The sequence below is a fragment of the Phocoena sinus genome, chromosome 1, assembly GCF_008692025.1.
Source record: "Phocoena sinus isolate mPhoSin1 chromosome 1, mPhoSin1.pri, whole genome shotgun sequence".
In the NCBI taxonomy this organism is placed as follows: Eukaryota; Metazoa; Chordata; class Mammalia; order Artiodactyla; family Phocoenidae; genus Phocoena; species Phocoena sinus.
Genome location: NC_045763.1, coordinates 170,341,152 through 170,365,268, shown reverse-complemented (window position 1 = coordinate 170,365,268; position 24,117 = coordinate 170,341,152). Strand labels below are relative to the sequence as shown.

At 41.9% G+C, this 24,117-nt stretch overlaps 1 protein-coding gene and 1 long non-coding RNA gene across 6 annotated transcripts in view; one reads left to right on the top strand and one right to left on the bottom strand.

Annotated features, from left to right (window-relative positions):
- Positions 1-24,117, bottom strand: part of ESRRG (estrogen related receptor gamma) — a 643,230-nt gene that overhangs the window by 578,865 nt on the left and 40,248 nt on the right. The window contains exon 1 of one of the 5 annotated variants that reach the window (XM_032604495.1): positions 19,328-19,380. The exons of 3 other annotated variants lie outside the window; for them this stretch is intronic. The gene's annotated coding sequence lies outside the window, so the exon portion shown is untranslated. Of the gene's footprint in view, positions 1-6,664; positions 6,860-19,327; positions 19,381-24,117 lie in introns of those variants that run through there. One more of the 5 variants, XM_032604509.1, reaches the window with a different exon arrangement.
- On the top strand, positions 17,045-23,963 carry LOC116739806. The gene is made up of 3 exons (XR_004345707.1): positions 17,045-17,134; positions 17,458-17,569; positions 23,357-23,963. It is a non-coding gene; the product is annotated as an uncharacterized LOC116739806 (long non-coding RNA).

Sequence of the window (24,117 nt, the reverse complement as noted above, 5' to 3'; positions counted from 1 at the left end):
TTTCCCACCACCTCTGCAAACTGTCTCCAACTTAGTGAGCAGTGTAGGGGAGATACGTAAAGAAGATTTTAAACTGGAGGCTCTTCTCTGTCACTCACTAGCTGGGCAAGTTCTATCACCTCTTACAGGCTCTATTTTCTCATTTGTAAGATGGAGGTAACTATTTCGTAAGAATAATGGGAGAATTAAATCAATTAACATACCATTTAAAACACATGACATAATGCCTTTTTCAATGGTTAAGTACATGATAAAGGCAGCTTGTACTGTGTGAAAACTAAAACACAGTTTTATGTATTAATGATACCATGGTTAACATTAAAAATGACAATTTTCAGAGGGAAAAATTCTCAAGGTAGGACGCTGCCCCATCAGATAGCTTGGAGACAAAAACGTCTAAAAATTGCTAACACTAGGGCTTCCCTGGTGATGCAGTGGTTAAGAACCCGCCTGCCAACGCAGGGGACACGGGTTCCATCCCTGTTCCTGGAAGATCCCACATGCCACGGAGCAACTAAGCCCGTGCGCCACAACTACTGAGCCTGCGCTCTAGAGAGCCCGCGAGCAACAACTACTGAGCCAGTGTGCCACAACTACTGAAGCCCGTGCGCCTAGAGCTCGTGCTCTGCAACAAGAGAAGCCACCGCAACGAGAAGCCCGTGCACCGCAACGAAGAGTAGCCCCCGCTCGCCACAACTAGAGAAAGCCCGCACACAGCAATAAAGACCCAACACAGCCAAAAATAAATAATATTAAAAAAAATAATTGCTAACACTTACTGTGTGCCAGACATTTTTCTTAGTACTTTTCACGTGTTAACTCGTTTAATCCTCACAACAACAGTATGAGGTGGGTACCACTATGACTCCAATTAAAGATGAGGGAATAGAGACTAAGAGTGGTTCAGTTACTTCCGTAGGTCATCACAGCTCGTGAGTGGTTGAACCAGAATTCAAACCCATGTATTCAATAGTTCCAGGTCTGGGATGTAAAGCACCTTTCAAAATCATGTTTCTCCAGGAAAGACGGCATCTTCTAGGCCAACTGGTATTTTGCCAGTAATTTGTTACCAGTAACAAAGTACTAAAGTCTGCCGATGATTTTCTTTTTAATTTAAATGAGTGTAGATGCACTTCTAATGGCACCAACTCTTACTCACCCACATTTTGACTTCCTCTCTAGTGTGGGAAAGAAAGCAGTGCAATCCAGACTAAAGCTCTGGGGACTCGTGTATAGTCCTGGGCTCATCTGTGGTATGTACACCTCAGCGATCAGCATCTGTCATCACCACCACCACCATGATCATCACCACCATCGTGGTGATATTTATTGATCATCCTATACCAGGCACGCAGTAATTCTTCACGTACGTTTCTCTGTGTGTGTTAAAGCAGAAGAAAAAGGTTGAAAACCATTGAGCTACTCTATTCCAGATGCCTTCCTAAAGCCTTTCCTCATAATTCTACCCTACACGAAGACTCTACCACCAACCTTGAAAAAAAAAAGAAGAATGACGATAATATTTACTGATATCTATCTTGTGTCAAGCATAAGCTTAGGTACCTTCCACATGTAATCTTATTTAATCCACACAACCTAAACTATAAGCATTATTTTTATTGCTTAATTATCACCATTGATTAATTATTCTGATCTCAATTTTACAGTGAGGAAAACCACAGCTCAGATGGCTTGGTATCTTTCCCAAGGCTCACAGAGCTTCTAAATTATGGCTTCAGGGTTAGAACGAGACCTATATGACTCTTTTGAGCAATCTCTTTAAGATAGTCTTACTATTCCCTAAACCGGATTTTTTTTTCCCAATGTGATATTCACTGAAAGGCAGGAGCCCTCAAAAGAGTGCCATCCTGGGAGTCAGACACCCCAAGTTCTAGCCCTGGTTGTACAACTCATAAGTTGTGTGACTTTGGACAAGTCATTCATCCACCTAATTTTTTTTTTTTTTTTTTTTTTTTTTTTTTGGTCACACCACATGCAACATGTGAGATCTTAGTTCCCCAACCAGGGATCGAACCCACACCCTCAGCAGTGGAAGCGTGGAGCCCTAACCACTGGACAGCCAGGGAAGTCCCCATTCATCCATTTAAAATGAACAGTTTCCAGCTCTAATTCTACACTCTCTGATCTCCCCAAAATAGATACCAGACACCCATCCTCACTCATATGATATCGGATTCTAATCTCAGGCTTTCTCTCTGCCCTTTGAAGAGCAGATTACAGAGAGGGGCCCGCTGCATGAGTCCACTTGTTGACCAGGCCATCAGACGAGGGTGGTTAAAGAGAAAGTTGGCTGGGAAGTGTGAGAAAGTCATCCACCTTGCAGCTGTCCCGGCCTGAACACTACCATGGATAAACAAGAGCCCCTCTCTAGAGATTCCTGCTGGCACCTTGTCTTCATTCCTCTCTGGAAAAAAAAAAAAAAAATTCACATCCCTGTGAAGAATGTATTGCCTTCGACACGCAACTGCCAAAACCCCGACTGTAGGCAAAACCCATCTGACAAAATCCCTTAACTGCTTTGATTCCGATCTTAAAGGAGATTAGTTGTTGGAAGGTCACAGAGAAACCAACCTACTGCACATTGCAGCCTGGGGTTTCAAAGCTCTCACTACTAAGGGGATCTCCATACCCCATGCCCCTTCCCTCCATGCCGTTTAATCAATGAATCAACAAATAGCTACCGAACGAGGCTTCCCTGGAGTCTGCAGGTCACTTCAGATGTGCTTCTCCAGTTCAATAGCGGGAGAAAGAAAAACAGATTTTTCTGACTCTTCTTAAAGTTTCCATTTATAAAACCAGGACTAACATAAAAAGACTGTGGGTCTCCTCTCCCTCTTTTTCTGTTCCCTGAACCCTTCTGATTCACAAAGAAAAAGTAAATGCTATAGAGTTGAGAGAATATACAAGAGATAAAAGGAGGGCAGGAGAGAAGGAAGGAAGGAGGGAGGGAAGGAAGGAAAGAGGGAGGGAAGGGAGAGAGAAAGGAAGGAGAGAATCAGAACCTTAGATTTCAGGAAGGTCAAAGGACACAGTAAACATGTAGACAATCGTCTCAAGATAAACCATAATGGAAAAGAATATGAAAAAACCGTAATGGAAAGAATATGATAAACCGTAATGGAAAAGAATATGTATGTCATAACTGAATCCCTTTGCTATATGCAGAAATTAACACAACATGGTAAGTAACTATACTTCAATAAAATTTTTTAAAAAAGAAATGTCTCTTTGGTAGTGTCTAATTAGCTAGCCTGTTAATTATTACTGCTCTTTAGTAGATATGATTATCATTGAGAACTAGTTACCACTAGTTTTAAGCTTGTAGGATGTAAGCTTGTACGATGTAATGATGAATATCTTATACCTCTAGGTGTTTTTCTGCTCTCAACTCTAGCAATAGGATCATAGATAAAATGTGCATGTTACCGCAATAGCCATAGTTACTAGAAATCATAAATACAAAACAATTAATTGGTTTTCCTGCATAACTTGCATGAAAATGAAAAAATACATGGCAAAAAGATACTACTTTAGGCTTTTAGCAAATGTTATATAAAAACACTACACTAGGCTACAAACTAAATCACCATCTCCCGAGTGATGCCCAGTTACTGCGTGTACCAACTGTCACTAGAACAGGACCAACCCATGATGTGAATCTTGTCTTTTTCTGACCCAGCATTTAGAGCAGAATTCTACTTCCCCAAATGTTTCCTCAGTCAAAAATAATAATGAAACTAGGAACAGCTTATGAAGCACTTACTATATGCCAGACGTGGTGGGAAACAGTAATACTTTCTATGCATTAGCTCAGTTAACGCTTTCACCCACCCGCTGGTGTGCATTACCCTGCTCAATCTACAGATGACAAGGTGGCAGCTCAGAGAGATGGTCACTTTGCTCAAAATCTTAAGCATAACGAGGTCCAGAGTAAAGACTCTAACCCACGTCTGACTCCACCGTTTGTGCTTCTAACCACCTTGTAGTTGATACTTTATTCCTGTTCTTCAACGTGGAGAATCAAGGCTGGGAAAAGTAAAAATAATGTATTTTATTATCATTTACCCAAAACCTCACCTGGACTTGGTGTTCCCCTGTCAGCTTCAAATTGCTCCTCCCTGGCCCCCAACATGAATGACTACAGTTTCTTCTTTTGTTTCTTTTTGATAAGCAAAGCTAATATTAGAATAGCTAACAAACCATGTGACCACAGACAACTAAAACATTCTGAAGAATTCTTCAGTCTAAGCATGCGATGAGGCACTCCAACATCTTAAAAATCTCATTTAAAAAAAAAAAAGCTTAAATATAAGTACTACGTTAACACTCACAGGTATAAACAAAGAGTCCACTAGATAAAACTCCTGAGTGTATATAGAGAAGGCTGATGCTCTGATCTTACTGAGCTTCTACATTACAACCCCCATGCTTTTTTCATGTGCCGATGGGGTCTATCGTAGTGAAGGTATTAATAGAAAAATAAACGCCCCAAATTCTTTTATTCAGTATGACATCTATATGTGTACAATCACGCATCTATTCAGAAGTTCCTGCATGGTAAAAGGAGGTGAAATATAAACACAGCATGATCTTTTGTTCCAAGATGATACGGTGATTTCGACCATCTGTGCGCAGAAGGTGGTATGGCTCAAGAGACCAGTTCAGGTCTGTTTCACCTTGACACACAACACATATAGAGACAGACCTTTGCTCAAGGTGCCTGGGGTTGTCTGCGACAGTGACTCTGAGCCCCATTCACTCGTGCACACTAGGTACCAACTAGGGACCACCCTCCAAATCTGGCTTCTAAGCGCCCCTTTTTCTCCCAGACTCTGAAGACTAGAGTTTCTTCTTTCATTTCCTTTGACTAAGCACAGCTGGGATCAGTACCAAACAAGCCATGAGGGTAGCACTTGACACAGGTACAGTGTGCTAATGTTTCTTGGTTGAAGGCACGTTTACGAACGCTACAGTCATTTTCGCACACGGAAACCATTTCTACCAGAGAAATGCAAATTGTATTGTAAAAGCTCGTCCTTGTAGAACTCAGCAAAGGTCTGCGTGGATGCAAACCTAGAGGTTAGACACAGCACTTCTCCCGGTATCTGCGTGTGTTCATTACCATATTGCAGGAGTTGCTTCTAAAGCCAATAAGAGTTTTCAGAAACACCGAGGTTACGAAATAATCCAGAGGCTTCAGAAGGCAGAGAAAAGACAGTTGCATCCCGTAAAAGCTAAGGGACAAAATGACCTATTCCTCTTACATCAAAGCTTGAGGACTTCTAGAACACAATTAGCATGACCTTCCATGAAGGAAGCCCAGGAAGACGCAGATGTCCTTCTGGTTTCTAAAAAGGAAGGTACTTACCGTGAAAATCCACCAGTCACCACACTTTGCCCAGAATTACCCTGGCCACCCTTCTCCACGGAAGCAGAGCATGGGACCTGCCAAGTCTGTGGAGACATCTACTTGGGTGGGTTGGGAATAGGCGAGGTGGGGGAGAAAAGACAGACTTTCCCTTTAAAACTGAACAGAAGCTGATACCACATCACATGACCTTTTACCGTAATTTCTATTAAAATCATTTCATGTCTGGTTGCCTCTGCTCTCCTGGCTCATTTGTATTGTTTACAACAAGTCATTGCACTGGCAGTGAGTGGTGGCTGAATCCATGGTTACCCGTTTTTACATCCCCTAGTTAAATGGAATGCAGCTCTGCTGTGGGTTTCAGGGAACCAGCTCTTAAGAAACCACAGTCCAGCTATCAATCAGCCTAATCTGAGAGAAATTAATCTTATAAACCTAAGTATTGGTACATATTAAAAATTGATAGCAAGGGGGCACGAGCTTTTACTGGTTGGAGTTATGAAAGTGGACAAGCTGACATCTGACTTAGAGCCTCAGAGTATTCAGTCTGTGGTCTCCATCTGACAGCCATTCACGTTGTGCAGCTAAACAGCTTTCAAGGGTAATACGACCACCCTTTAAAACAAACCCACCCACCCCCTCCCAAATTCTGTGAGCGTTTCTTTCACTGGTTGTTCTTAGGATCCAGAGAGTGCCTAAACACAGGTTTAACCAGACTGCAATCTAGCAAAGTAACTTAAACGGATACACACACGCCAGTAAAACATCACACAGACAGCACTGGGTAGGATTCAATTAAGACAAAACCTCAGCGGAATGCTCTTTATGAGTAAATGAAAACTGCAAACTAATATGTTTTATTGAGAGCGAGAACGGTCCAAATTCATTCTACTGTCCATGAATTTAGGTGGTTAATTCTTTTAAAAGCATTCCCCAAAGCAAACTTGTTTCTCAAGATGCACATGCCCAGCAATTATCATTCCTAATCAAAATTTAGAAGTTTTATAGTTTAATGCCCACCATCACCATCCCACAAGTCACATCTCCATGCTAAATGAGAACAGCAAATAGTTAAAGCTAACATATTACATACAACCCCATCTACTGCAAAGTCACTGTATCAGAAGCTAGAATTGATTTGTTTTCTCAGAACGAATTGAAAATGAATGTAACAAAACGTCGGAAAAATCCCTCTTGCCCTGCTAATCGGATATTGTATAATGGTTGATTGCAGCTCTGCCCTGTCCTCTTGCTGCCTAAATCATACATACTTACACGTTCTGGGTTCTTCCAAGAGTTTGGTGCAGTTTCAAGGACAAATGTCTTAAGGAAGCCTCTCTACTGTGCAGCAGGGAGCCTAGCTCGGATCTGATGACAAGAGCACGGTGCTCAATCTGACAACAGAGAAGGAAAGTTCCTGCGTGGAGAGGAGGTCTTGGAAAGTCTCGGGGTTAAAAAGGCTGCTTTAAATGTGCTGGTTGATCTGCTCCCTGGTTGTGTATACACAGTAGCAGCTGATCTGTGTTTGCAGCCCTGCAGAAAGGAACCTTTACTGAAAACCAATGGCATCACATTTCAGCGGAGCTCGTGCCAAGGGCTGGAGAGCAGAGCCACCTTTGACAACTTCACACAGTTCAACCCAGCAGACTTACCACAGATCGGGGAGGAGCATGGAAAGCATCGCCCCTCCCACCCCACCCCAGGTTTCATCTCGACTATATTAGCGCAGTTCCTGGGAAACTAAACACTGTTACTGGCTGGACTCTGCTAACAGTGCAAGGTATTCTCTGGACTTACGTTAAATATAGTCCCTAATCTCTGCTGTCCTGACCTCCTATGTACTGTATTTTCACAGAATTTTTTAAAAATGAATCCCAATTTTTAAAATGCATTCCCCTCAATTTCTTATACAAACCTTCAGATCCACAGTGGGTTAATACTAGTCCTGTGTTGAGTATTTCAGGCTCCCTGGACATTGCTCACAAATAAACAGAGGAAAAACTAACATAGGATTGGGGATGGGGGTACCTAGTTCTCTATTCTGCTTTCCGAATTCAGAGGCTGGAGTTTTCAAATTCCTGTTTGGTTGGGGGCCATCTGATTACTGTTGATTCTAAAGTAGGCACAACTGTAAAATTTCACTCCAGTAGAACCTACTGATCGAATAAGGCTGGTGGGATGTTAGGGGCAGGCAAGCCATGCAGAACGTGAATATGCTGTTTGGTATTGGCATCACCTTCTTTACCACCTGATCATGGAGGAGAATGGAAATTCCAGACCTTGCCAACTCTGAGAGGCAAAGTTAAGAGAGTGTACGAGACAGAGGGGGTTCGGAGACTTGGTGCGGGTTGCCGGAGAAAACTTAATCCAAGTCACTGGTTAACCACTTCAGCATCTGTGTGTGCCTCACTGCCCCTCCTCTCCCTTCTGTCCCAATGACAAGTCTAGGTAATGGTATATTATGCGGTATTTTCTCACGATTGTGCATCTTACTTCAAAGGGTAGAAATCAGGACTGACAGTTCAACAAAAGGCCACGTTACATGTGTCAGGCAGTACAGGGAAGTATTCTCCTACTTCTCTGAAAGCTGGCCCATGAGCTGCCTGGGCAACTGGTAAGTTATCCAAGGCCTTTGCTTTTCATTTTGCCCACACTAAGGTTGAGGTGTAATGATAATTTCCGACCCTGTAGTGTAATGATAGCTTCCTAACCTGACCCTACTACTTTCTACCTACATGAGATTGGAGTTGCTTAAAATCTCTGAACTTCTGTTTCCTCATCTATGAAATGGAGACAATATATATCTACCATACAAGATTATTGGGAAGATTTAAAGAATAACAGAGGTCAAGGGCTGTCCCCAGTGCCTGACATGCATGCATTTGCCAACATTTACTGAGCCCCCTCTCAGAACCAGGCCCAGTGCCAGACTCGGGGGTACAAGGTCAGCTGAGACACGGCCCCTACTCTCAAGTGCAATGCTATCAGTGTCCTCCCTCCCCCCGCTCCTGGAATTTGTGTAATCTCTATTATAAAGCACAAAAACAATTTCAAATACTTGGTCTCATTTGATTCTCATGACAATCCTAGGAGACAGATGAAACTATGCCCAATTTGTAAATGGTAAAACTATGGCTTAAAGAGGAGAGTCACACAGCCAGTAAACGATAGCCTGAACCTCAACCCAAGCTCTGACTCTGTCGCAATACATATGACTCTGTCACATAGCATTCATTTTCTGCACCATTCTATACTGTACTGTTATCTTAATAGTTTAATGTGCGTTATTATATTTCCCTAAAGATAGTGTAATTCCCTTAAAGAGAGGAACTATATCTTAAAATTACTTTGTATTCTCTAACAGACCTAACCTGATGCTAAACACATTATGTGTTTAATAAATTTTCCTAAATGTAAAAGAAACTCAAGCTGGGTCCATTTTACTCTCTATGATCCATCTCATAAGAAGCTACAGCTTCTCAACAAAGAGTGGTTTGGAGGTTATTTGTGGCCTTCCAGAGTTCATGCTAGGTTTTCAGTTACTTTCAAATAGTTACACACATATCAAAGTTTTTAACACTGACTCATAACTAAATCACCCAAATATTGTTTTCTCCATTTGGTTAGCATATATTCTATATGTTGAGGACTAATGAATTTTGGTAAGAGCCATTGAACATTTACTTTTAGATTCAAACTTGATCTCAAGACATCTCTTGATTTCTAGGTTCACTTCAGTTTCTAGCTTTGACAGATCACAAAGTATAGAAGTCTGTTGATCATTATCTTGTGAATTAGAGCAGAGCACAGGACCAACCTCAGGTAAAGTCCAAGCAGATTTTTGAATCTGCTTTTTCAAGATATATTGTCTAAACAAACAGCCCAAATTTCTTGAATACTTCTTGATCTACTGCTTCACTTCAGGCTTTGAAATGTAGGCCATTTCTGATGGAAGAATTGGCTAAACATTTATCAGTGAACCCTACATAAAAATAAAAATATTCTTGAGAGATCTGTATAGAATTTAGAATTTGGAGTTCAGCTGATGTATTGCATTAGTTAGTTCTGTTATAGCCTGGAAATCTTTTTTTAAATGGAATTTATATTATTATTAATTAGTATTTACTGCCAAACCATGATTCCTTCAGCCTTAACAAAAATCCAGGAAGTTTAGATGAATATCAGCGTCCTGGCAAAAGTGGGAATGACAGGCAATGTTTGAGACAAAGAAAACAATTATTGGATACATTGTTTTTGTTTCCAAAGTCATTCACTTGTGTATTAGACAAGCTGTGGCCAACTGTAAAGCAAGTAAATATGTTCCTGTGCACTGGCATAGCATACATTAGAATTATCAGGCCCGCTCTATTCAACCGGCCAGCTGCATACTACTTCCTGCTTCCTCCCTAAATAAAAGACTATGTAATGAACCCACCACAGTTCTTGGGCCACAATGGACAAGAAACATGCCCACCAAAGACCACTCTGGAGCTAAACGAATTGGCCTAAGCCTTTGACACACCTGCTCAGCATGGAGAACTGCTTGACCCAATGACTTTTCCTCACCACCTAAAACTAGGTAGAACTTCCAAGCACTTTTACACACGAGTCTCACTCAACTCTCACAACCATCTCGGAAGCACATGCTTTTCTTATTTACACGTTTACCGATAAGACAAATTCAGAGAACTTAATAATTTCGCAAGATCAAAACAGGCAATGAGTGGCCTAGCAAAAATTTCAAAATGGATGCTCAAACTCTAATTCCAATGTTTTTCCACATAACTCACATACTGTACTTTCTCTTCAGGAAGAATATGCATGCCTTAGCTTCCCTCTTTTGCCTTTTGGTTTCCCAACCTACTGATCAGTTAAATGCAGACCAAGCCATCCATCTCTCTCTCTCTCTCTCTCTCTCTCTCTCTCTCTCTCTCTCTCTCATTCATACACACACCCACACACCACACATACCCCCATATGCCTCTTTTCTACCTTCAACCACCTTCCATCTTTTCTTCTCTCACATCTTGACCAATCACTTCAGAGCATAATTTTTTCTCTCTGTTTTTTCTCACTCTCTCACTTTTCAATACTGGTTGTCAAAAAACAAATCTTATTACAGGTGAGGAACTTAGGAGTACTGCTAATGTTACACTATGCCCAGGGAAAGAAAAACTTTGCAGCCAGTCTCTAAAAATCCTGGAAGTTTCTAAAAATCCCTTGCATAAAGTATTAAAAAAAAAATCCCTTTCAGATACTCTGCAATAGTTTCCACCTATCTTTTTAACTTCCATTTATATGTGTATTCTCTTAAACATCAACCCTCCAGAATTTAGATAAATGATAAACTATCATCAGTTTTATGGCTTTTCTGTTACGTTTATCACTTGTTTCATAACAGAACTGTTTTTCACATTTTTTTTCTCAACGATATACAATAATTCACCTCAGTAAGTAACATAAGCTTTTATGGTTTAGCCTAGAAAAATCATCTGCATTTAAGATTATTTTCTGTGAAAAAAAAGTATATATCTAATAATTAGTCTATAAACGAAAAATTTCAGCGTAAACTTGAGTGGCTAAATTTCATGAGGCTTTCATTTCAAACCCCTGAACCGGAGCTTACTTACTACTCTACACACTAATATCTCCAGTCATGGCATAAGGCCATACTTATGTAAATAATTAGCTTATAGAATAGAAATAAACAGGAGTATGATTAATTGGTTTATTCATTATTAATCAATCACTTAATTCAGAATCACTGGAGACCATCAAGTCATATCCCATCATTTCAGAAATAAAAAAACAGGGCTTCCCTGGTGGTGCAGTGGTTGAGAGTCCGCCTGCCGATGCAGGGGACACGGGTTCGTGCCCCAGTCCGGGAGGATACCACATGCCGCAGAGCGGCTGGGCCCGTGAGCCATGGCCGTTGAGCCCGCGCGTCCGGAGCCTGTGCTCCGCAACGGGAGAGGCCACAACAGTGAGAGGCCCGCGTATCGCAAAAAAAAAAAAAAAGAAAGGAAGAAACAAAGGGTCACGGTTCTCGGATGAAGAGGGCAACCAGATCATAGTATAAACTCTGCTCAGGACCATTTTGACTGTCCCTGAGCTGAAGATCGATGTTCAGTAATGTACACATTAGCTAAAAAACACAAATTTCTAACTTTGATGGATCCAAAGGGTCCTCCGGTATTTTGTCCCATTGTTTCAACTTTTGGAAAATAAATGTTCACCCTAAATAGAACATGGATTTCTAATAACTGAATTAAACTGTTCATCTAAATAGCCAACTTTGGATTTCTCTCCACACATAATAACTTGGAAAAATATATAGCCTGTGTTTACTAGAGCACTATAGCCACAGTCTCTAAGAAGAGCTATAACTCGCTAACAATTTTTCTGATTTATGTTTGAAAACATACAGGGCATGAAATGATTTCAGCAACCTTACATTTTCCTCAAGAACACTGGTAGGCAGAAGACAGATTCTAAAAATCCTGTTGGATTGCTTGTTACAGCTCCTTTTTTAATAGAAATGTGTCATAAGCAATTATACATGCCCCACTAAAAAAAAAAAAAGCATCATTAGCTTTTTCTCCATTAAGAAAGGAAAAAAGAAAAAAGGAAGGAAGAGGAGGGAAAGAGGAAGGGAGAAAGGAAAGGAAAGAGAAAGAAAACTCTGATAAAAGAATCTATTTTCATATTATGTTTACCTGATTGCCTTCTTGAGTAAGAAAATGCAATAGATATTCTTCCAAAGAACAGCTTATAGATAACGTATGGTTATAAACTGTAACACACTATACAAATGTTAGTTATTTCTGTTGTTAGTATTTAACATATATGGAAATTTACCTCACAATCTATAATTGTGCTAATGAAAACAAGTATTTGTGAATATGATATTGGTCATAAAATCAGCCTTATTAATCTAATATATCTTAGAGTGAGGTCAAATTGAAATGGGTCACTCTGGTAACACAGATATCTGGAAACACTGTTTATCCTACCACATATGTATCAGACTAGGAGTACAAAAGTTTTGCTGTGCTTCATATGAAGCTAGCATTCTGAATTTGAATCTTCCGAACAGTAAAAGATCACTGTGTCAGATACGCATATTTGCCAAGTTAAAAACAAAAATTCATTTGTGTAAGGAAAATAAAACAAGCGCATTCATTAATTAGCATCCTTTAAAGGGTCCTATCCAGGTTATTTATTTTAGCAGACGGGTCACTTGAAACAGCTATAAGTGTCCCTAAGTAAATAAAATAGCTTTGATTCTCCAGGGTCTTGCATTTTATCACAGGAATTCTAAACACATTTAACCCTCTTTTGGGGTAACTATGATCATTCCTTTGTTTCCACGAACAAAGCATCTTTCGTAATAGAAGTATAAACAGAGGCCTGATTTAAAACTATCAATGATTCTTCTTCACAACCACAGGAATTATCGAGCATAATGGTATAAATACATTATAAAATACTGTACATGGTGTACATATCAGAGGGAGAATGGGAAGTGGGATTTACACCCAATACGATGCAGCAAGTCACCTAAGGGAGGAGTGGGCCTTCACAATTAGAAATCATTCAGGGTTGAGTAAATGAATGGCATCTAATTGCCAAGGAAAAGAAAACTGTCCTAGCTATGTGATAAAGACACACAGGGTCTTAGCATCATCACAATGTCTACTTAGAGAACTTTTATTTAATGATTTGCAAAGATATTCCCAGTTACCTGAATCTGAAGATCCCAAATCAATAGGTTGTGTGTCTATATTCTATTTCAAAAGACTGAATTACTTTCTGCAATCATCTCTCAAAAGAAGGCCTCACAGGATCCGGCTCTCCTTTTTGGCCACCACTACCACTGATTCCAATACAAAATACTCTTACAAATTAGGTTCAAAATAATCAAAAGAAGATGGTTCCAGAGAAAGATCCTTCAACTTTCCTACAGCACCTGCCCCCATCTGCTAACCTGAGAGCATAAGAAGTACATAGAACGCCTATGTAATTCCCTCCTCTGATTCCTAAGGCCCGCTTACTCTACTGGAATGGTAATGCTAACCTTAAAACTAAATTGCAAAGCAGAATTATTTCACAGCTTTTAAAAAGTGACAAGAGAAAATTTCTTTGTTGGCACAAGAGGTACGTTATTTTGACTTTATAGAGATATTTTCAGTGAATTTCAAAAAATCACAGTACTACGAAACTCAGTCATCGTTTCTTCGAAACGACAGATTCTGTTGTTCAAGGAAAAATTTGCAGTTGGTTTCCTCATACCAGTGGTTCAACGGAAGGATTCACCAACTGCTCCCTGGAGGAAACAGATCTGCATTTAAATGGAGATATAGTGTTTCCAAATGCACAGTACCTAGAAGGCAGATACTGTCAAGGTTTCTTAGTGAGACTAACTCAAATTGTATTAGGTACGTTTCGAGGCTGTAGCTCTCTCCATCGCATAGGGCTCCGTCTGTTTCCATAACTTTTCTTTTTCCTCTGTGCATTCTTTGTCGTATTTGTCCCAAGAAGTTAAAATTAAACCTTTCTCCACTGCAAAGTCCCCGCACTAGCAGCCAGCCATTACTACTGTACACATCATTTCTGATGTGTACAGAAAAAGACCACAGAAGATAGGTTGGCCAGAAATGTTAAATAATTGAAAAGTATAATGGCTTAATAGAGGAGTAGGCTTAGTTGACAATGCAGCCAATTTAAAGCCATAAAGATACTGTGTAAGAATGTTAGCTTGTGGTTGACCATCACATAGCCTATCTATTATTCAAAAGTATCTCAACATTGTTTTTCTTCATTAACGTGGTTTTTGGCATTTCCCTCAAAATCCTTCTGTTCCCACAGTTTTCCAACAATTTTGAAACAAATACAAAATTCCTACTTTATGTCATAAATTCCCCTCACTGGGATAATGAGATCTCCAGTGTCTAATTGAAACCAATTTATAGATCAACCTGCAAGGCATACTTTAACTTCCTCGGATGTGATTTGTTTTGCATTGAACACAGTCAAGCATGCCTGCTGTTGAAAAATAAACAAATAAAACAGGGCTAAAGCTACTTGCATGGACACATCCGCAAACAAAGGAGAACCTCATAAATAACCTCCTTTCCTGTGACACAGTAATCCAGGGATTTGTCTATATTAGCAAATGTCATTGGGGCCTAAGGAAAGTTTTGCCTTGAGTGTTCAGTTAAGGTGCATAGCAAGTCCGTGAAGGAGAAAAAAAAGACACACTTAGGATCAATTTCAAACATAAGCCCATTACCTCTGGCAGGCTCTTGTGAAAATTCTAGCTGCTTCTGAAATGTCCCTGTAAACAAGGTTGCTGAGAACAGCCCCAGTTAGTCTTCTCAGCAACACTTTCCCTCCCAGCCCTTCCACTGCCTGCCAACGAGGTTAGTTATACCTCATCTTGCTGCCCTGCCATTCTCATGCTAATTCAAATTCAGAACTCAAAATGAGAGAGGAAATATCTTCCAGATCACTTAATATTGAAATCCTGTTGCAGTAATAAGTGGTGCTCAGTTGGAGATGGGAACGTGGAACTCTCTTGGTAACCATTTAATTTCTGGAAAAATTGTACAGAATAAATTGAGTGGCACAGACATGGAAACCAAATGGATTGATCTGCTCTCTGTTGTTAAAGCACCACCCATCAGAAGGTCTCTTTGCTCCCTTGGCAATCTCCCCTTCAAAAAGACCAGCAGGTTTCCGTATACATCATGCACAAAGATTTAAATGCTATTTTGATTTATTAAAGAAAAGAAATGATCTTATATCTACATTCATCTCCCCAGTCAACGGATAGTTCTGTGCTAATATTATATGATACCATTCTCAATATACACACTTCTAATTCTCTATAACATGAAAGAGTTATGAGAATTGTTTTAGTAAAAACAACAAAGCCATGCTTGACAGACAAATCTATATCTGAAAGATCACATAGGCCTGTTTCATGATATACTCAACTCTTTTTGTATTTGAAGGAAAAGAAACCCTACCACGTGACTCCATCTCCATCCATGATTTCAAGTACCTTCCTCAGCTCAGATTTGAGAACTGTTCAAATTTCCCTCTCTTGCCCACAAGGACAGAAAACTGTTTTCTCAGGTTGGTTAACTCATTTTGATAACATCAAATCTACTGGACAGGGAAAAAAAAAAAACAAACAAACCCTGACACCTCTCCCCCACTCCCCAATCCCATCCCCTGCCTTCCCTGGGAGAACATTTCTTCCTCTTTTCTGTTGCCTGCTGCTTCTGAATTTGGGCATTTTCCAAACACACTCCCTTATCTGGTCTTTGGGCAGCGTGAGAAACAAAAGAGAGTCTCTCTTCAAAACTAAACCAAGTCATTCAGCTGCTCGCAACACTTCAAAACATCCCCAGGTCTCTTGCTCTTGACTTAAAGTATTAAGCAGGAGTGTTTTGAAAAGAGTAGGAAGTCATATGTGGACCTAACAGCTGCACTTAACTCACATGCTGAGAATTTCTTTCTTTTTTCTCTTTTTTCTTTTCTTTTCTTTTCTTTTTTTTTTTAAATCGAGGGAGAGAAGGTGTTATTTTCAACACTGCCCTCTGGTTTAGAGTAGAAAAATCCTGTGCTTTCTGTGTCTGCCTGTGTCTTTTTGTGTGGCCACTGGTCCTGGTACTACAATACCAACACACAGCAAACAAGCCTCCCTAGCTGAAGCCAACCCATGTGGCAGTTCACAACATAACCCAAGCAAGCACAAGAAGTAAACACAGACATAATCATTCCACAGCAGTGAGGCATGCGAGGGGTTTCTCCAGGCCCTTCCGGACTTTTCCAGAATTGTTCATTAAGATTCTGAATGGGGGAGGGGTGCAGCTAGGAAAAGGTTGCCAGAAGGGAAGAGAATGGGAGGAGAGAGCTTTGCCTTCGGTGTCTTTCTCTGAGAACCTCCCATCACCAAGCATGGGGTGGGGGGGAGGGTCTATCCGACACGCATCGGACAGACTTGAGGGGTGGAAGGGGGTAGGTAGGTGGTTTGAAATACTTAAAATGACACGACGGTCGGGTGACCTCCGTGTAACTTCAGAGACTCCCACGGAAGGTGAACGGGTTGGGGAGACAGGGAATGAGGCGTAGAGGACAGGCAGGAGACACCTAGGACTACGGCAGCAGCAAGCACCAGAAGGATTTGCCAGCCCACGACAGCGGTCCTCAACTCCTGACACCACCCTCTCCCCAACGACCCCTTCCCCGGACCCCCTCGCCCCCTAAGACCGGAGGACTCCCCCCGCCTCGCACCCATCCCAGTCCCAGCGCCCTAACTCTGCCCTCACTCTTTGCCACTTTCCCAAGCCCTGAAGTCTCTATCCAGGAAGGGGGATGGGAGAGGTGTTTTAAAGAACAAATCTCATGGTAATGAAAATTGGTCAGTGTCCCTAGAACACGCGCTGACAGTTTTGCAGTCATGGTAAGGCGAGTCTACAACAGCGGGATAGGACTTATGGTTGTGTGATGGAGGGAGGGTTGCTTTTTTTTTTTTTTTTTTTTTCCTCCAAGAGACTCTAAACAAGTGAAGGGGGGAAGGCGAAGGCGGGGTGGGGGGGGGCGGGGAGCAATAGAGATTTCCACCAGGACTGCAAATCAAGGATGCCCCAGATGCAAATGTCTGTCTCCAGATGTTGATGATAAGGATTTGGACCAGTTACCTTGGCAGGGTCAGAACTGCAGCAGGTTAAGCAGGTGAGTCGTCGGGGATTTTAAAGAAGCCGAAGCCGGTCGCTTTGGCTGGGAAAGTCTACAAAACCCCCATGCAGGAACATTGCACATCTTACACACGCCTCCTTTAACTGGGCTCCCGCGACCTCGGGCGGGCGAGGGGGTGCCTGCCGGCACGCCGAGACCAAAGGCACGGCCCCCCGCTGGGCCCCCGCGGGTGCGGGGCCGGCCTGGCCCCCGGGGTCCGCGTCCCGCGCGGCTGTGCACTCACCGAGCCGGGCGGCCAGGGGCCGAGGGGCGCCCGCCGCTAGCCGGAGCGCCCGGGCGCCTCCCTTTGCTCTTGGTAGCGTCGGTCCGCACTCCCTGTGACCCAGGACGTCATGATGCCTGTCTGTTTTCTCAATGATAACTTGGCAGAAGAAGAGAGAGGCTGCCAGGTTCTCCTCGGGTGGTTACGTGGTATGTGCACGTTTCTGTTTGCATGCCTTTCTCTCTCTCCCTTTTGCAAAATAAATATCTAGATTTCCCCCCCGCAAAAAAAAAAAAAAATTCCCGGCACTGTCATGATTTGATTGCAATATTGCGTTGGCATAATTGACGCCTCTGGGTGTGTATTTATGTGTGTCTGTGCGTGTGGGGTTTTTTGTGGGGGTTTTTTTCCCCTTTAAATCCTGCTGTTGCTACTGCCGCTGCAGCCGCCGCTGCCGAACCGAAAGCAAGCATGCGTTCATCTTTTGTCTTTCATTTTACCTTCAGGGTGACATTCATTGCCAACGGCTCCCTTTTTACCGTCGCCAATCCCCGGCTGGGCAAAAGACGTTTTTTAAAACCTGGGGGGAGGGGAAGGAAGAGCCCCCTCGGCCCCGAATAATGGGGTTTCCATTCCTAACAAGGCCGGACCCCAAACCTACCCGACCCACCGCCCACCCCTGAAAAACCATTTTCCCTTCTACCCACCAGGCCCAGGCAGAGAAGCGGCACCCATACAGCGAGGAGCATCCACCCAGGGCCAGACACTCCTGTTGTCGGCTCGCACTTGCTGACTTGCATCTCTCAGTTGCATTCCCAGTGTGTAGGCCTCTCACAACTGGAGCTATTTTTGTCTCCCAGAGATGTTCTTTAAAGCCCTTTAAAAATGGGGAGGGGGCAGGGAAGAAAAAGAGAGAGAGACAGAAAAGGCCAAGCCCCTATAAGAGGGGCTTTCTGGACACATCCGGAAATCTGGGAGGGGGGCGGGGACAGGCATCTGACCCACAAGGGTAGTTTAAAAGGGCAGAAAGGATAACTAGCTTTATTTGAACTCTTCTACAATAGCAAGAAAACTTTTTTTTTTAATACAAAGATATTGCTGGTCATTCACTGTATTTGTCAGTTCTATAATTAGGTTCTCGGGAATCAGTAGGGAAGTTCTCAAAATTAATCCTTAATATTTATTTCTGCAAACATGAGAATGTATTTTAGATGGTGTGGCTACATGACAGGTAAAGCAGAGAGCATGTCTTTTTGTCATACCTAGTTTGTGTCCTTTGTACATTGTTTGGTACGTTTTCCGTAGCATCTATTAATCATGATATTGTGTATATCAATCACTATGTATGCATTACTGAAAAATAAATATCTAGCACGAGGTCTGGCAAATACATTGCCCTTCTTTACCGCTAATTCCCCATTTGGAGTAGTAGAACAGGCTGAGGAATTTTTTTTCCCCAAGCCTCTTGTTGACCTTGGTCACCATCATGTATAGGTAAAGTCACTGATTCAAATTCCTAAAAGATGACAGCAGAAGCCAAGGTTGCAAAACATAAAGCATGGAGGAGAGTATCATATCTGAAAAACAAAGCTGATTGGTAGAAAACTTTCGAACTCTTCTAAAATAATCTGTAGCTGCTATAGGTTTACAAATAGTTTACCTATTTGAGAGATTGGCTCAGTTTAACGAAAACGGCAAGTCACCTGTTAGGTCTTTTCCCTTTAGAGTCACAGACCACGAATCACTAGCAAATTCCAGAGGGAAGACATTGTAATTATGTAAAGACCATACAATCCGAATTGGAGAAGAGCCTCACTAAAGTAAACTGAAGGAGGGTCTCAGGACTACTGACTAGTAGACAGATTCCGGAAGTTAACTCTACCTCACCACCCTAAACAACTGGACATAGCTGTCTGGCTCTACTTATCTGTCTCCCTGGAACGCCTGAAGGATGAATCAGTGCAGACCTGTCTGGCGCTCAGGGGTTATCAGGGTCAAAGATGATTCTGAAGAAGGCGAGGGTCTACTCAGAATTCGAGGAGACATCATCGCACCATGTTACTGGTGACTTTTCAGTAACTCTCCAAGAGGGGCTCATTAATATTCAACCTACCAACCTGGTTCTCCAGCTTCTTTACTTATTAACCTCAGAACTGGACCCTTAAAGACCCACTGCCAAATGAAAGAACCATAAAAATTTGACTAACTTTAATCCCTTGAAATCCAATTTTTTTTTTTTCAGCCAATTGCCTTCTGTGCTGTTTGTCACCAATCCACATGCCAGTGAAGGCGACCAAATGGTTTCCTTCCCCAGGGCTGAAGCTCTTTGAGCAACTAGTAAAGTGTAGAAGGCAAGGTACTCAAGTTCTCTGGAGGTTTGAATAGATCCCTTCTAAGCCCAGCTTTTCTAAATCCAATTCTGCCTGAGAATGGCTCTCTGTTGTTTATTCAAGTTCAAACTCCTCAGACCACTTTCAGGTCTTTATTTTCTGGCTTCACCCTGACTATAATAGTTAATATTGTTGGAGCACATTCAGTTTAACTTCCCAACGAAACCAAAGTGTGTAAAAACGCTTACTAAGGTGGATGGAACACATTGAAGGCACTGTTCTAAACTTTGTGTTTGGAACTTGTAAATCTAATTAAATCTTCTCAACAACAGTATGAGAGAGGGATTACTGGTATTCCCATTTTACCCAAGGAAACGGAGGCACAGAGAAGTTAAGTAATTTGCCCAAAGTTACCCAGCTGGGATTCAAATTCAAGGGCCTTGAGCCCTCATTATCACGCTCTCTGCCTATCTACCCACCTAACCAACTCAACTTGCATCCTAACTCGTCGAATCTTGCAGTCAGGCTTGTCATACACTGCCCATCTCACACCCTCTGTTAACTCCTACTCCAATAGCATTGCCCAAGCCTTCAATGTCATTGGTCAAGTCCAAGATCAAATCCTATTTTGCCCACAAAGTCATTATTTGCTATTCTCGAGTGTACTGATCATTGTCTCTCTCTGTTCTGGAATGTTTACTTCTACATATGACATCACTGTTATTTAACCGCTTCAGGGGTTTGCTTTTTTAATCACCACCTCCCAATTCCTTTCTAACAGGATTATGGATTTCTTTTTTTCCTGTCTCTTCTGGCTTGCCTAACAAAGTGCCAAGTACAACACAGGCTCTCATAAAACAGCTTCTGATGCACTCATTGACACAAAACTGCCCTTTGGAGAGCTACAATGCCAATGTTCAATTTGACAGAAATTGAAAGTTTTAAGTAGCAACAGTTTTATCCTTTTAACTGGAGAAATGACAAGCTTATTTCTCCATATTTCACACAGGCCCTAGGAAAAAACAAGTAAGGCCAAAGGTGAAGCTATTTAGTTAGAGAAGCATATTCTGACGACATAGAACTTAATGAGAGCGTGTGTGCTGGAGGTGTCGGGGGGACGGACACATATAATTGTAGTATTTGGAAGGCAACTGTAAACTTGATTATGACTTTTCAGCTGTTACGAGCCTTTCTCTGTTGGATGTTGAATTTGCTACGTGTCAAGATATTAGTTCTCCTGCTTAAAAAGATAGGAAAATGGGCTTCCCTGATGGCGCAGTGGTTGAGAGTCCGCCTGCCGATGCAGGGGACACGGGTTCGTGCCCCGGTCTGGGAAGATCCCACATGCCGCGGAGCGGCTGGGCCCGTGAGCCATGGCCGCTGAGCCTGCGCATCCGGAGCCTGTGCTCCGCAATGGGAGAGGACACAACAGTGAGAGGCCCACATAGCGCAAAGAGTATATATATACATAGGAAGGTAAGTGGGGACAAGTAGTCCCCTGTGATCTTCTCTGGGTGTGCTTCTGATCAGCTGTGGGTGACCTCAGGCAAATGATTTCATGAAACTGGGCTTCAGTTTCCTTCTTGCACACGGAAAGATGTAAACAGCCTAGTAAGATTGGTTTTTTGGAGGATACCAAACATATGCTGGGTAGCTCAGGTAAAATGAACACAGATCGTATTTCTAACTTCTGAGTATAGTTAAGGGTAGCTCAGAAAAAAATCTGTACACAAAAATATGTTCAAACTTCTTAGCTTTTCCGAGATGGCCCCTTTTATATGAGATAAAATGATGAATAACTGAGTGTACCAGTAGCCGACCAAATCAGCCAAAATGTTATTAGTCATCATTCATGCCTGCCTACAACTTGTTTTCTTCCTGCCACAATCAATCAGATTGTTGCACAGACCTCATCTGATGTAAATTGGTCCAACTGTTTTTGCGTTGATGCCTTGATCACCTGTAACTTGAATTAAATCATGAAGTTAGTTGAAGAGCAGTTGGGGGCTAGAACCAGAATGGGACCTCTTATATATTTCCTGATGTAACTAATTTGGATCAAGCCTCTGTCTGTGTTCCTTTCCTTATTTATCCCTATGCATTGAAGACATAACTCATCGACCTTCTCATCAGGTCTTTGTTAGGATAAAGTGAAATAGCAGGAGTGAAAGCACTCTTCCAATACAACGAAATACCATCATGGCAGACGTGCCTCATTTTACACTAGAGTTGTGTTTCTAAAAAAAATTTATAAACTTAGCAGAGGATATAGAGACAAGAATTTAGGTCCCCTGGCTGAGGATCTAAGTTGATTTCTACTGTATCTTGCTAGTTATAGGACATCACAAAGTCCTACAGCTAGTTAAGGGCGTAATCAGGAAGACGATACAGGTAAACAGCCCTATTCCCAGGCCATTCTTGAAATCAGGGGGTGGGCAAGTATTACAGCTAATCAAATCGAGTGGGATCAACTTCATAAGAACATTTCCTTAAAATAGAAAGGTATACCATGCCTCTGACATGAAAGAAAGGAAACAATTTCATATAAGGCAGGGGTCCTCAACCCAGATTTCATGATTGTTCTAGGGATCCATGGATGAATTGAAAGTCTCGAAGTTGTAGGCAATATGTGTGTATGTGTGTGTGCCTGTGCGTTGTTCTCAAGACAAGACCCTTAAGTTTCACCACATTCTCAAAAGGGTTCATGACTCCAGAAAGGTTAAGAACCACTGATGTAAGATGTTTATTTTAAACCTGAACTTAAAAGAGAATAACACATCCATTTAAGCCAAATGTCATGCTGCCTATAACATGGGGAGTATATAATAACCACTAGTATTCAGAATGATGGCCTTGAGGCACAATAAAAGCTTCAATCATCACAGAAATTTATCTTCAAGGTATTTTACTTAACTGACAAGCGAAAATGGACCAGCCTTTTAGAAAGATGTGAGTACTGAATTAAAATAAGAAAAGCCTTCTGGTTTGGTTTAAACTGGCTGGACAGTGCTCTGTGTGCTAAGAAAGATGGATTCGTGTGGGAAAATACTCATTGTTTCAGGGAGTACAGTTAAGATCCATGGCAGCTGTTAGGTGCCAAAGAATGGGGGCTGCGGCAGAATTGTGGCAGTGAGGTGGGGAAGAGGGATGGGACGGTATTTGGCAGGAAAGCTGGAATCAACAGACCTTAGTGTCTGACTTGGGCAACTGAATTAATGATAGCACGTCAAAGGGATACAAATAAAGGCTACGTAAAGAAAATAATGAATTTGGTTTGGGATATACGAGGCTTAACGGCCTGTGGAACAGCCATACTCTACCAGCCTCGGGAAAGGTTTAGAAGAAATCTGTGGCTGGAGAAATTTATTTGGGAATCATTAGTAAATTGGCAATGGCTTAAACTGGTTAATATAGATGGGGTGGGGTGGTTAGAAGCATCCGAAATAAAATTGCATTTATTTGAATAAAACCTAATTTGTAAAATATGAAATTATATAACACCCAAGGCAAAAGGGTGTTGGTGATTTTAAATATTTATGGACATCTGTATTTATACCATAACTTTCTGAATAGGGCGATACATCTCAGATTTTATTTTATACCTGGGGTTTTCTGGATTTCTTTCATTTTAAGGCTCTATTTTCATCTGAGATATTCACTGCCCAGGTTCAGAAGGGAGAAAATTTTCCTTGGCAACCAGGTCCAACTGGAAAAAATAATCAAGATGTCACCTGATGCTACAAGTCACCAGCTATGTTCTCAGCTCTGCGGTCCTGCCAGAAGCTGAACCAGCAGAGGAAACTCGGCGTCATGGAAAGAACACTAAACTTGGAGTCAGAACACGGAGTGGGAGTCTAATTTCTACCTCCGATGGCTTTTGCGACTCTGGACAAGTCATTCAACTTCTTACAACCTGGATTTCCTCTTTAATAGCTTTCCTACCATCCTCAGGGAAGGATCTTTCAAGCATTGGTGGTTAGGTAATCACCAAAGGGGTGCATGACTGGACCCAACCACACGCTTCAAAAGTCACCTTGATGCCAAGATGCCAGCCCCCTCCCCTCCCTGCAAGAGCCCAGCGTGGCCCATCAGGCCTTCCTCTTTACTCCATCAATGTGCTTCCACGACTATACTTACCATATTTTAATTATGGTTACTACATCTGTCTTTGCTGCTGAGCTGTAACTGCCTTTAGTGTCACACATGTTTTACTTCTCTTTTAATTCTTAGTGCCTAGCACACAGTAGGTGCTCCGTAAATGTTCAGTGAATAAACTATTATTAAGGGAGAGTATTTGCCTGCATCTGTTCCTATTCCATGAAGTCTTTAGCTAATCTGGGAAATGGAAAAACAGGACCAGCCTTACTGACAGGCCTGAAGCTATAGGGTACGGGTGCTTTGCTTAGAAAGGGCCTCTCTCAGAAAAC